The sequence below is a fragment of the Ursus maritimus genome, unplaced genomic scaffold (assembly GCF_017311325.1).
Source record: "Ursus maritimus isolate PB19 unplaced genomic scaffold, ASM1731132v1 scaffold_20, whole genome shotgun sequence".
Classification (NCBI taxonomy): Eukaryota; Metazoa; Chordata; class Mammalia; order Carnivora; family Ursidae; genus Ursus; species Ursus maritimus.
Window position 1 is genome coordinate 27,806,368 of NW_024424453.1, and position 14,242 is coordinate 27,820,609.

Genomic DNA, 14,242 nt, shown 5'->3' on the forward strand with positions numbered 1-14,242 from the left:
AATCAGGCAATTAACAGAAAAAAAGGATATAAAACATGAAAATATGATTATGGCAGATATTTCAGATCGATCTACTCAACTCTATGCCTGCTACCTTGTAGCTTTGTCTTGTGGCATGCTGGAGCCTAAAAAGCTAATGCCTGACAATTCCCAGGCTTCCTTAGAGCTGGGTTTCTGCATGTGACCTGGCTTCCCCTGGAGAGATATACCCTCAAGAGGTCTACTGACTCTGGTAGCACACAGGGTTAAGTGGGGGGGGGGGGGGTCCTTATTTTTTTGTTTGTATTTTTCCTGCATCAACATAGCAATCTCACCATCTAGACGCAGTCTCCTCCAGCTTCGCAGGTGCTGCGGACAAGGTGTAGGGTGTCTATAATGCAGCTGAGGCAGCGTGGTCCTGGAGGCCAGGTGTGTCTGAGGCTTCCTGGTTTCCTGATTCCCAAGTCAGCCGTTGGGGCACAGCCTCCCAAATCCCCAGTTTCCTGGTTATGGGGGAAGGAAAGTTTCCTTTGGCGAGTTGGCTCTGAGCTGGAGTTCTGGGAGTCGGTCCTGCTTTTTCACCTGACCTAACAAAATTTTAAGCACCCAATTCCCTATTTTAAACCAAGCGGCTCCCCTACTCACTTCCCACCTATCTTTCTACAGAAAGATAAGCAGAGTGGCTCCTGTCATCTGTAGCTCTACTCTGACACAATGGTCAGCCTTATTAAAACTTAAAGAAATGCAAATTAAACCAACAAAGAAATGATTTCTTTCATCAGATTATGAACACGAAAAGATGGCTAAAATTCAGTGCTGCTGAAGGTAAGGGGAAATGGGCCCTCTTCCGGAGCTTGTGTATGTCGTCGCAACCACTCTGAAGAGCAGGTTGGCAGAATCTGCCGAATATAAAATGTGCATCGTATCAAACCCAGCATTCTGCCTCCAGGCATCGGTCAAAGAGAAATACTGCTCCATGTCCTCAAAAAAACATTTTCCACAGATATTAACTGTATCATTGTGAGTAATGGAAAAATAACAATACATAGCTGAATTGTCCATCTAGAGGGAATAGTTAAGAAAATTATGGTACAACCATTCTTTGGAATACTCTGCAGTCGTTAAAGAATGAGGCAGAGCTCCCAGCACTAATATGCAAAGATCTCAGACATATTTCCAAGTGAAAAATAAATGGCAAAACAGCATGTATAGGGTATTCTCATTTTTGTTTAAAACCACACATAACAAAACATGTTTCTATTGACCCATGCATGTCTGGGTAAATTCAGACAGAGGTCCGGAGGGACACAACCCAAGCTACCCTGTGGGGTGGGGGCGGCAGAGGAGGCCTTGGGCAGGGCTTTTGCTTCTACCCTCTCATCTGTACTATCTGAGTCTGAATATTCTTTTTAATTTTTTAATTTTTTTTAACTTTATTCATTTATTTGTCAGAGAGGGGGAGAGAGAAAGAGCACAAGCAGGGGAGGGGCAGAGGGAGAAAGCAGGCTCCCCACTGAGCAGGGAGCCTGATGCAGGGCTTGATCCCAGAACCCCAGAATCATGACCCGAGCCAAAGGCAGATGCCCAACCGACTGAGCCACCCAGGCGCCCCTGAACATTTTACAATAAGAATGTATTATATTAGAATGTGTATGATGTAACTGTATTAATACATAAATACATAAATTCAAAGCTTATAAAACACTGTAGGGTCAAGATTACAATTTTTAAATGCCTAAGCAAAAGATATATAGAGACTAATTGATCTGTCATCTATTTATCTAGAAAGGTAGAAATCAAATATGACAAAATTAACACATATTGAATCTAGTGGAGGGATATGGGTATTCATCGCACTGTGCTTTCAACTTTTCCATATTTTAAAATTTTTTTCATAATAATAAGTTGGAAATAAAAACACATCAAATACACATCCTTGGATACACACACACACTTTCCCTGTACAAGCAGATTGTTTTTAGAGGTGGGGGCAAATCCTGTGGCTTGCAAAGCTGCTAAAAAAGCAAAAAAGCATCGGCAGTCCTCCCCACTGACTTCTTAGAGCAAGAGCGCCTCACTCTGGAAGCCAGGGTTCCTAAGGAACGTTTGGACAGCAGGCCCCTGCCCCGTCCCTCTGCAGGCACAGTCAGGGCCAGGATGTACTGGGGAGCAGGGACCCAGCTGGCCCTCTGCCCCTCTTCCTACAGAGGCGGAGAGCTCATGGCCAAGGGCACCCTGAATATCAAATATGCCCCCCCACAAGTGCGTATCTCTGAAGCCCCATGAAAGGTGAGGTGGCCATGAGTGTGAAGGAGACCTGGGGGCTCCTTCACAGCCACGCCAGGGGCTCTGAAAAGATTCTATCCATTCGAGCTGCTATCCCCAAGGCCCCTCATTCAGTCCTCATCCTGGTGTTTATTTTTGACATAACAGTGTAAGGAGGATGGAGAAAAAAGGAATTGCAAAAAAAAAAAAAAAAAAAGGAACTGGAATTTTAATGAGAACCATCTGGAGTGTTTGCCAAGGGTGCAATGTTTGGTACAAGAAAGTTATTCCTCAGCTTACATGAGGAAAAGAGAAATGGGGGAAATCGTTATGTAGTGCTTGCCCCCCAAACTGATGGTGAGCGGAACCACCTAGAACATGCACATCACACAGGAATGGGGCTGGGACGGGCCGTGGAGAGATGGAGTGCGCCTTTCTCAGCTCCGGCGCTCACAGTGCGGAGGAATGTTTCTCCTCTGCCAAGGAGACTTTGAGGGATGGGTTGTGGTGGGCCCTGGGCCAGCGCCTGGAATCCGGGTAACCATGGAAACAGGCCCCAGGGTGACAACAAACACGGGATGGAATTTCAGCATTCGCAGCCAGGCCAAGGAGGAATGGGAAAGTTTGGGAAAGTTTTTTTGTTTTTAACCCAAGATGGGGAAGGCACAGGAGGGAGCCACAGTGTCCCGAATAAATCCTCCCTGTGCAGGACCCCACTGGAGTCACAAGCAGCCAGCATCTCTCAGAGGCTCTGTTACCACTTTTTTTCTTTTCATGTGTTTATAACCCACCTCCTCCCACCAAGGATTCCGTGGGGGTACCAGCCGCTCCCAAGGGGTCTCAGTCCACAGCCAGATCCCTGTCCTCACGCCAGTATGATCACGTGTCTTGAGGACAGCCACCCTCTGCAGTCATTTCAGTGCATGCTCTCAGCACAGCCTCAGAACGGCCCTGCATCCAGGGTGGCCAGATCCCCACCTTCCAGATGGGAAAACGACATTCAGAGAGCCAAAATCACCCAGAAACAGAGGGGCTTTCTGCCCCAGCACAAGCCCATCTTCCTTGCACCATGCCATTGTACCTGTAATCTTTATTCTGGAAACAAATGAGTAATCGTGGTAGTTAGCATTTATGAAGAAGAGAAGGAACGCATCCTAGACCTGTCAGTGTGCAAATAAGGGCCACCCATCCATGTAGCTGCAGAAGCGGGCTTTGACTGAATGGGAAAAGATTTATATGATGGAAGGAAGAAATTTTTACAGAGTTGCTGGGCTGAAAAAGAACCACGGACTCTAGAATTTTCTTCTCTGAGGTCTTTAGAAATAGAGTGGCTGGCATCATGCCTGGACAGATCAGGGCCTGAGAGTAAGGGAATCATAAAAACACCCATTGCAGGCTCTTTGCTTTGCAGATGGGGAAACCAAGGCAGAATCGGGGACTGGGCCCCATGTCCAGTACAAAGTTCTCTTGACAGCACGTCCCGGGAGCCCCCAAACAAACCCATTGTAGACCCTCAGAGTCCACGGAGGGGAAGGGGTAGGTGATACAGTATCAATCCGCAGGATTAAAACAGGAGGTAATAACAATTGGTACGGACCAGAGGATTGTTAAGTCTGAGATGAGACTCGGGGGTGCGGGGGGGGGTGGAGAGGAGAAATATGCATAATGGATCGGCATTCTGCAAAACTCAGATCCACACGGTGTAAAATCCATTTCAGGGTTGCTGTTAGGACCATCATTAGTGAAGAAGGAGCCTCTGCTCTGAAAGGAGAAAGAGACTCAACAGTTAAGAATTTAGAAAGAAGATAGTTTTAAATCAGCAAAGTTACATAACTTTATAACAGTTTCAAGAAATCATCTTGAAACTTCATGAGCAAAAAATGCCTCTGAATAAGCCAACAGGAAATAAGCAGTGCAAGGAATTTCTGGAAATAGGAGAGTGTGTTTTTGTTTGTTTGCTTTTAAAGTGAAAAAAAGAAGTTTTAAGGAAAAAGGAAGCCCTGACCCACATAAAGATAGGGTTTCAGTAAAAAGAGGTTGAGAGCAAGAGGGAAAGTGTAAGCCTCAGCAGTGGAGTGAGTGCCCAGGCCCTGGAGGGCTCTCTGTGGGCTGCTGAGAACAACGGCAGTCCCCCAAAAATGGGCTCAAGAAACAGAGCCAGTTTCACACTAAAAAAGAAGTGTCATTCACTGGAAAATAACGAATCGGCAGGAGGCTGGCCACAGCCCTGCTGAAATTTACAGAGTAATTTACAAATGGTTTTGGCACTTAATCCTGGAATATCTGCTGTGTATCCTGAAGTCACTGATTTCTCCCTAAAGCTCTGCTTTGTAGCTTTTTATCCTGAAAAACCTCTATTTCTCTTATTTGGTCATTAAAAATGGGGGCAAATGTCATTTTTTTTCTCAGCAAACGTTTTTGACAACTTGCTCTATGCCAGGTCCCGCACACAGCGCTGGTATTGCATTTGATTCTTACTGCCTCTCGCTTGGACTTCGTGCCATTTCTGAGTTTTTAATATTCAAATGCAGGCTCTGCTGTGAATCTATGAGCCCCCTAAGGAATGTTGAGAGCTGTCCACCATCAAATACTATAAGCACTATGCAAGGCTTCCAGAGGCCACTGCTCATTCCTAATGAGAATCTTCTGTTTATGATTCATGGATTAAACTCTTATAAATGCCTTTATGTACATGCCCAAAATATGTGGATCCACAGGACGTCTGAGAGTATTCATGTTAAGTATGTATCCGCTCGTGAGAAAGTGTGTGTGGGAGGGAAGGAAGGAGCAGAAATTGTTTTCGTTTAAAAAGGCTAGAGGGACAAGCAACAACTATTCATATACATCATTAAAGAAATGAGTGTAGTTCTCTCCTCCAGCCATCTACCGTGCCGAAAGTGAAGAAGGCGAAGGGGAAGAAGGTGGCCCCGGGTCCTGCGGTCATAAAGAAGCAGGAAGCCAAGAAAGCGATCAATCCCTTGTTTGAGAAAAGGCCAAGAATTTTGGCATCGGACAGGACATCCAGTCCAAAAGGGACCTCATGTGCTTTGTCAAATGGCCCCGTTACATTGGCTGCTGTGGCAAAGGGCTGTACTCTGTAAACATTTACAAGTGCCTCCTGCGATGAACCAGTTCACCCAGGCCTTCGACCGCCGAACAGCTCCTCAGCTGCTCGAGCTGGCCCACAAACACAGACCAGAGACAAAGCAAGAGAAGAAGCAGAGATTGTTGTTCCGGGCTGAGAAGGAAGCTGTCGGCAAAGGGGATGTGCACACTAAGAGGCCACCTGTCCTTCGCGCTGGGGTTAATACTGTCACCACCTTGGTGGGAAATAAGAAGCCTCCGCTGGTGGTGACTGCACACGACGTGGATCCCACTGAGCTGGTTGTCCTCTCGACTGCCCTGGGTCGTAAGATGGAGGGACCCTATCTCATTAGCAGGGGGAAGGCCAGGTTGGGGCATCTGTCCCCAGGAAGACCTGCACCACGGTCACCTTCACACAGGTTAACTTGGAAGACAGAGGAGCTCTGACTAAGCAGGTGGAAGCTAATCAGGACCATGACAATGACAGATATGATGAGATCTGTCAACGGGGAGGCGACAACTGGGTCCAAAGTCGGTGGCTCACATTGCTAAGTTGGAAAAGGCAAAGCCTAAAGAACTGGCCACCAAACTGGGCTAAGCGTACACTGTTGAGTTTTCTGTACATAAAGGTAATTAAAAGTTCTCTTTCAAAAAGAAAAGTGAGTATGTATAGGGCATAATAATGGGAGACGCCAGTGCATTTCCAAATTGTCATTCCTTTAGCTCTTGAAAACATTACTCTTTAATGGGACACCATGGACTGGTGTTTGTTCTCTCGGTAATTACACTATTTTTTTTTGAATTTCAGTGATTTCTAAAAACCATTTTAAACCTTTTTAAAAATCACTTTTATCCTTTTATTTTAAAAAACCCTTTTATCCTTCTATAAATATCTTTATTTAAAAACCATTAACATTCAGGTGCTCATTACTTCAGGGATTATTACACCGAGAGAAAGGAGCCCTTGCTGTTGGCATGGGGTCTCCACACTATTACATCGCGCAGTGCTAGCCTGAGCTGAAGAGGCCTTCGAGGAGATGACCTCAGCGCAGGTGCCCAGGTGTTTGTCATGAGAAAGTGCTCTCCAGGCAAGGCATCCCTTTCTGACCAACTGCAGACTGTGACCACTGAATGTGCTCTGAGCGAGGAGCACCCTGAGGACCCCTTCCTGCCCCCTCCCTGGCCTGTCCCCACGGCTTGTTTCGTGCCTCCATGGGAAGAAGAAACCAGAAACATTGGAGCTATTACTCGAATACTCTATATTGTGTGCAAATGATAAGGATCACTTCTGCTTTGGCCAAAATGCCTAGGTGAAGCTGGATTTTTCAACAGTAATTCTCATGAAAACTATGAGCCAGAAAATGTTGAAGTCCAGTTTGTATTGTGCTGTCAAATAGCGAAGCCCAACAAGCAAACCTGTATCCAGGTCATATCCTACAACCAACAAGGAAATCTGCCATTTCATCGTATCATTTAGGAAACTTTGGGCTGCAAGTAAAATGAAACTCAACTAGCAGAAGCTTAAGCAACAAGGAAATTGATTTTTTCATATAACCCAGATCCAGGGCTGATTAATTCCACAACTAAATGATATTACCCAGAACCCAGGTTCTTATCCATCTTTAAGGCTCTTGTGTCCTCCTCAGCCGTCAGCTTGTTCCCTTCATGGTCACAAGATGGTGGCCACAACTCTGGGCAACACATCCTCACATCGGAAGCAGAAAGTGATGATCTTTTCCCACTGGTTCCGGGATGGGCAGATGGTAAAATCAGAGCCTCTGAGAGCTTAGTTGTGAGCGTGGAGCAGAGGTGAGTATCACAGACAGACAGACACACACACACACACACACACACACACACACACACACACACACACACGCTCTGGATGGATATAGCCGTGTGGGCTGCTGGAAGCCATCTTGTATCTAACTATGTGGTGAGTGCATATTTGAGAATGACCTGAATATTCAGAGAGAAGAACCAAGCCAAGAGACAGGTGGAACTGGATACAAATGTCATTCCGAAGCCACATATGCCCTTGGCCTTTTTAGTTACATGAACCAATAAATTCCCTGTGTGACAGGACAATTCAGGGTGAGTTTTCTGTCACTCATAATATATAGACCTCATCCATACACCTTACTTGTGTAATTTTTCTAATCCTAATCTTCCAATTTTGCTTTGCTTTTTAAAAATGTTACTACTTGAGACATTCTACAATATATGTGGCCAGTATTGTTTAAAACTGACGAGGTCATTCATGATCAACACAAACTGAGAAATGGTCACAGATTGGAGGAGTCTAAGGAGACATGAAAACTAAATGCAATGTAGTATCCTGGATTGGATACCTGGAACAGAAAAAGGATATTAGTGGAAAAACTAGGGAAATCCAAAGAAAGCCTGTAGCTTTGTGCATAGTATTACGCCAATGTCCATTTCTTAGCTTGGACAAATGTGCTATGGTTATGTAAGGGGTTAACCTCAGAGCTGGGTAAAAGGTATATGGCAACACCTTATACTATCTTCACAACTTCTCAGTGGATCTAAAATTATTCCAAAATAAAAACTTTAAATAAATATATAAGTGGTTACTAATATTGCAAGGTCTAGTAAACACTGAACTAGTCTGACTTTTTCAAGTCCCAGATGAGAAGGTTAAGTAACAGAGATTGGGACTTGCCTGTGGCACCTGGAGATTAATGTCAGAGCTGAGCCTGGGACTCTGGTTGCATCATCCAGGCACACAACCACCCTGCAGCCTGGGGACCCGGGACTTCACGCAAAGGAATTAGTTTCCATGGAAACAGCTCTTCTGTAAGCACCCTAAATTCCCTTGCAGCTCTCCCTATTAGCTCTAGACTATTACATTTCAAAGTCCATTTTTCACATTAATAAATTACACAATTATAGCAGTCCAGGAATGAGCTCTAACACCATGCAAAAGGAATTTGTACCAGAAATTTAAACTACCATATGGTCAATGGATTAACATTAACCATAAATAGAAACCATCACATCCTGTGGTGCCTGCCAATCGCATTTGTATGAATCGAGTATTTTCTGAAAAGCAATACACGAAAAATGTTAACCCAAGCCACAACATTTCCAAAGACAGATGAAGGGGCTATATCTCAAATAACTTAGGTGAGAGTGAACATGGCATTCTGGAAAAATCCGTATTACATGACTCAAAAAGTGATTCTTGTGATGGCAGACACTGATGACCAAGACGCATATGTAAAGATTGGATAGGATGTGTCTCATAAAATGTAATGGAAAAAGCAGAATAAGCCCCAGCCCTCCAAGAATGATCTCCTCTACCATGGTGAATTCCTCCATGTAGAGTTTAATGACACAACCCCAAGATGAGACACTTTGAGTAAAAGGGAAATACCCCTAATCCACCTGCTTTCCTCCAAAACCATGGCAATCTCATCCTCCGCCCCCCCCCATTAATGTTTCTGTCACCTACACCCCAGTACTCAGAGCTGGGTCCAGAGTTGGTCACCGATGTTAGTTCCCTTCTCTCCTTGTTTTCCCCACCCAATAATTATCCTTCTTCCATCCTGTGAGCACTGGTGCTTGGGCAGAGCCCAGGCATTCACTGGAATGCTGATCCCAGAATGTCAGAACCCAGGGGATCCCTGAGAAACATGGACCAAAGTATGCTAATTAACACCCTTCCCTATAATTGCTGGTGACTATTGGAATTATCTGATAAAAGTTATGACAGTATTTCCCCTTCATGGGCACAGAGATGACTTAGGAGGCACATCATGATAGAGGAAAGCCACAATTTCTGATGTTGGCTACAGTGTCCCCCATTAGCTAATGGTTATATGACAGAAGATAAAAAATGATCTCGACAGGCAGGAATAATGGGCCCCAAATTACAAAATGTAATTTAGAAAGAATGTAGGCAGTGCCCTACAGTTAGGTTCCAAAAAGTGTCTTGCAGAGGCCCAGGAGGCAGTGTGTGACGCCAGCAAGAGCGGAGGCCAGGGTCTGGGAGTGCCCGGTCCCAGCCGAGCCTCTGACCAGCTGGCCACGCTTAGACAAATTGCTAGCTTCAGGGAATGCAGCTTTCTCAGCTGGAAAATAAGAAACTCAAATGAAATGATCTTTCACGTACTTCCCAGATTTGAAACAATTCTTTGCCAACAGTAGGAAGATGACTCAGTGAATTGTGGTACGTCCCCATGATAGAGAATCATGCAGCTGTTACAGGCCCCATGTTTCCCGAGAATATTTAATAACATGAGAAAGTGCTTGTGACACCAGGAAAAAAAAATAAATATGGGCTGTGGTTCTTATTTTGCAAAAAGAAATAGAGATGCCTCAGAGGGGGGACAAAAAAGCCTAAAAGAGAGTACAAAAAGTATTAAAAGTGTTTGCCACGGGTGGTTTAGTTTTTGTTATTCAGAGCTCTTAAAACTGTGTTTATCGTCACAAATGTAGTAAATGCTTGATAAAAAAAAAATACTACAATGATAAACAAGTATAGACAGGAAAAATTAAAGTTTCTCCTCTTTTTTCCTCCCACTGCCACTCCCTAGGTGTAACCTATATTAACATTGTGGAATAAATCAGACTTCGCTGTGTTTATTTTTTTTTTTAAGATTTTATTTATTTATTTGACAGAGAGAGAGAAAAGCAGGCTCCCTGCTGACCGGGTAACCCAACACAGGGCTCCATCCCACAATTCTGGGACCATGACCCGAGCTGAAGGCAGATACTTAACTGACTGAGCCACTCAGGTGCCCCCAGACTTCACTGTGTTTAAAGCTAAATTTCTAGATGCATCCTTTGTTTCAAGCAGTCTACAAAGAGAAAGCTAGGAACATTGGTGGTTTTTATTTTCTTCACTGTAAACCTTAGGAAGAGAGCTTTCATGAAAAATTAGAATAAAAGTAGGAATGAGGATAAGAATAGAAATAAATAAATCCAGATACTAGCACTTTTATAAATGGTTTTAATAAAAGTTTAATAATCAGTTTTATAATGACTGCAATATTCAGAGTGCTTTTATTTCTTAAAGTATTTGAAGCATTTAAGAAAGTCTGATATAATGGATTTGTTTTAGAATATGATTTAGAATATGATAAATGTTTAGAAAATTAAGTCATCAATGGGATAATGACTGGGGAAATTTAATTTGTGAGTCAACGAGTTTTGATTTATAATTGTATAAGTGTTGTGTGGATATGTAGAGAAATACAGAACATTCAAAGCTGATGGAATGTTAGTCATCTGAGAAATTTGGAACATTGATAAATGAACCATTAAACGAAGCATAGGAGTACTAATTCTTCTCCATCTTCAAAAGCCCTCAAACATTAAAAATTGTTTATGTACATGCTTGGAACCCAGGCCATACTTTGTTAAAGACCCTGTTGGCTGAGCCTGTGGCCCAGGTCATGGGAAGGGAGTGGTGTAGGAAGTCAGCCCCTGTCCCAACCTGAGGACCCCCTGCCTCTGCCAGCAGCACATGAAGAGGAGACTCAGTCCCAGTGGCCCCAGATTTCTACCTGTGACCAGAAGGGTGACACCCTGTGTGTTAAGGGCCACAGCAGCAGAACAGAAGTCTTTAGAGACCTCAGAGGCATCAGCTGTGATGCCTGATTTCTGGCTTCTGGGATGGGTCTGAGTTCCACTCCCACCATGAGGCAGGACAACACATAAGTAAACACAAATTAACAACTGGGACATTCTCTGTTTATCCTGGAAGGGTAGACCCCAGGAGGAGAGAAAAGATGAGTTGAGATTGGAGGCTTGCAGTCTTTAACTAGAATCCTGCAAAAAGAGATATGACCTTAAGTGTACCCCAAGCAGATAAAGGGGGACATATTGGTTACTTTCAATCTGTGGTTCAGCTGGAGTGCTACTGTTCTGCCCCCAGGCATCTATTCATTTTTTTTTCCCCTCTAGGTAGTTATACTGCACTTACCTTCAGGGGAACACCTCTCCTCATTCTCAGTACATTTGTTCTAGTGACTCTGACCCATATCCCCTGCGTTACCAGTGGGAATGCTATCAGGACCAGGCAACCAGGGCATCACTTGTGAACTGCTGTGAACCTGGAGTTCCCAGGGCTACCCCTTGGAATGCTAGAATGACCCCAACACAAAGGAAAGCTGAGCCTGTGGTCCAGACAGGGAGAAAACAGACGCTGGACCAAGACAGTCCTGGAGCTTTTCTTGGATTTTTCAGTTACGGGAGCCAACAAATTATCTTCTTGGCTTAAGTCAATTTGATGTGAATTTGCAGTCATTGGTTACCAAAGAATCCTAACTGATACAAGTAGATCTGAGAGTTTAGAACAATCTAGAAACTTCATCAGGGAGAGGTGAGGAATTGGTTATGTAATTCCGAGATGAGAGGACTCTAAGACTACAAGATAACTCTCTTCCAATGTCCCCTACATACATGTTACCAGAAGATAAATTTCCACTCAGTAGGTAGATGAACTTTCCAATAAGTAAAGTTGCCCAACAAAGGGACCAACTGCTTCAGATGGACCTAATGTCCTGAACAACATTAGGTTAGGAACAACATCTAATGTTCCTACCATTAGAGGAACAATCCAGTCAAGGATGGATGACCACCTGACAAGGATGTTGGTGCTGAGATTTCTTCACTGGGTGGGAAGTGTGAATCTCAAATGACTCTTCTGACTCTAAGAGTCAACAGAAATTAAGAGTCGGAACAATCACTAGGGAAAGTCAGTGAGTGGAGGTGCTGTAAAACTCTGCAGAGCGCTGGCTTGATCAGTGAGAAGTTCCAGTGCTAATACTCTGAGTTGGATTTGGTCTGTAGCCCAATGCTGGGTAGCAACAGAATTAATGTGGAAGTCAGAGAAAGCACTGGAAAGCCCTGAGAACGAATACTTACCTCTCATAAAACACGAATTTTTTAAATAGGAATTCTGTAGTTGGTTTGGAATGCTGAGTTTGCAAATACACTTCTGTTGATTTGGCCAAGATAAGAGTAAAACATGGAAGAGGCCATCCAGAAGTTTGGTGGGAATGAGGGATTCTCAATACACCTGGGTGTATGCATGACTGTGGAAGTGACTGAAGTCAGTCAGGTCCCATATCCTATGACCAATCCATGATCCCTGCACCAACACACAGCTAGTGTCAGGTGCCCAGAGATTCAAATGGGCACAGACTGCTGAAGTTTTCATTAGTATGGCGGGTTGGTTATTTTCGCCACATAGCCTATTTCTCTGACCTCTACCTCTTCCTCCAGTATACTACACTTCAGCTACTTGGACTTTCTTTTGACTCCTCAAACACACCTAGCTCATCCCATCTTAGAAACTTGGCTCTTGTTCTTCCATCTACCCAGAAAGCCTCTAGGGTTGACTTCAAGTATTAGCTCAAATGGCAAATCCTTGGTGAGTTCGTTCCTAACCCCTAATCCAAATTAGCAACCCTATCCCCAACACACATCCCTACTCAAAGAGAACCCATCCTCTGTCACATCATCTCTTTCATTGTCTTCCTGGAGCTCATTACTGTTGGAAATTATCTTTCTTATTGATTTGCAGCTTGTTTATAGTCTTTCCTCTCCATTAAAGCATAAGCTCTGTGAGAGCGAGGATCCTGTCTGTTTTGTTCGTCAACACATCCTCAGCTCTTAGAACACTTCCAAGCACATGGTCCATATGTCATGAAAGTTTGTTGAATGAATAAATGGTTGAGTAAACCTACTCTTTGCCACCTTGATCTTAGAGATTTCCTTCTATATAATATGTTTTCTGGAAGACAGAGCAAGTGAATGACTGAGGTAGAAAGAGACTCTTTTGTTGAAAGGACTTGTCCCTGGTTTGGCAACTTCCCTTTAATTGGCTTAGTGTCCTGTGATGACCAAGGAGGAAGGGAACACAGGACTTTATCCAGAGCCCAGCCTCCTCCGTGAGCACATCTAATAAACTCTGTAAGAGTGAGCTGAACTTATTTTTTAAAGGAGCCCCTGCTCAGCAACAAGCAGCCATTGGGATTTACTGCCTTTTGAAGCCATTGTCTCTCCTTTGGTCCTTGATGAAGATAAGCATTGACAGAGTCCTCCCTCCTCCACTCTGTGAAAGCCAGTGAGTCTTGAGTCAAACTCAACTCTTGAGTGTGGCTATTGTTTTTCCCCGTGATGTAGACAAATAATTACTTGCTAGTGTGTCCAGCACCTGAGATAATTGATAGAGAATGGCTCTTAAAGTCTGAGTGCACATCAGCAGAGCCAGGCTTGGATCACCTTCCAAAGAACTTTGCCCCATGGGGAACTTCTTTCAGGAGGAAGAGACTTGTAATTATTTAAATGAAAGAAGATGGGAGGAGTACTCTTTGGAATGTCATCTCACAGGCTTTTCTGAGTTGGGAGCAATTGCAGGGCACCCTAAACATATTGGCCAACACAGATAGAGGCTTTAGCATACTGGGAAACTCTGGGTACAAGGGGTGTGGAAACAGACCTCCTAAAAGGAATTTTTTAAAAAGCATCTAGAATATAGAAATGGCATCTCCAGCACTGGGGCCACTATTTGGGAGAGAGGAATTGTTCAGTGATGGAGTGAGGGAGTGAATAGATACACCCCAGGGACCATATCCAATAGAAATCTGGCTGTGGGAGGTCTAATTTTTGGCTAGAATACTAAATGTTGAGCCACCTTTTATTTCTTGCTTTGCTTTTTTAGCTGCTGGAAGCACCAGAATATGGCCCTCCCTCTATTCATTCACTCATGTGTTCATTAACCAATATGACTGAGTAGCTATTATGTTTCAGACACTATTTTTGGTTCTAGGGAATCAATATTGCAAATGGGATAGACCAGGTCCCTTTGCTCACAGGGCTTACATTCTAGAGAGGAAGATGGGCATTTGAGAGCTATCTGCACAAGTAATTAACAACAGGT

At 43.9% G+C, this 14,242-nt stretch overlaps 1 pseudogene; it reads left to right on the forward strand.

The window, feature by feature from the left end:
* The first annotated feature begins 2,136 nt into the window (after nt 1–2,136).
* On the forward strand, nt 2,137–5,926 carry LOC121104236 (annotated as a pseudogene).
* The last annotated feature ends 8,316 nt before the right edge of the window (nt 5,927–14,242 follow it).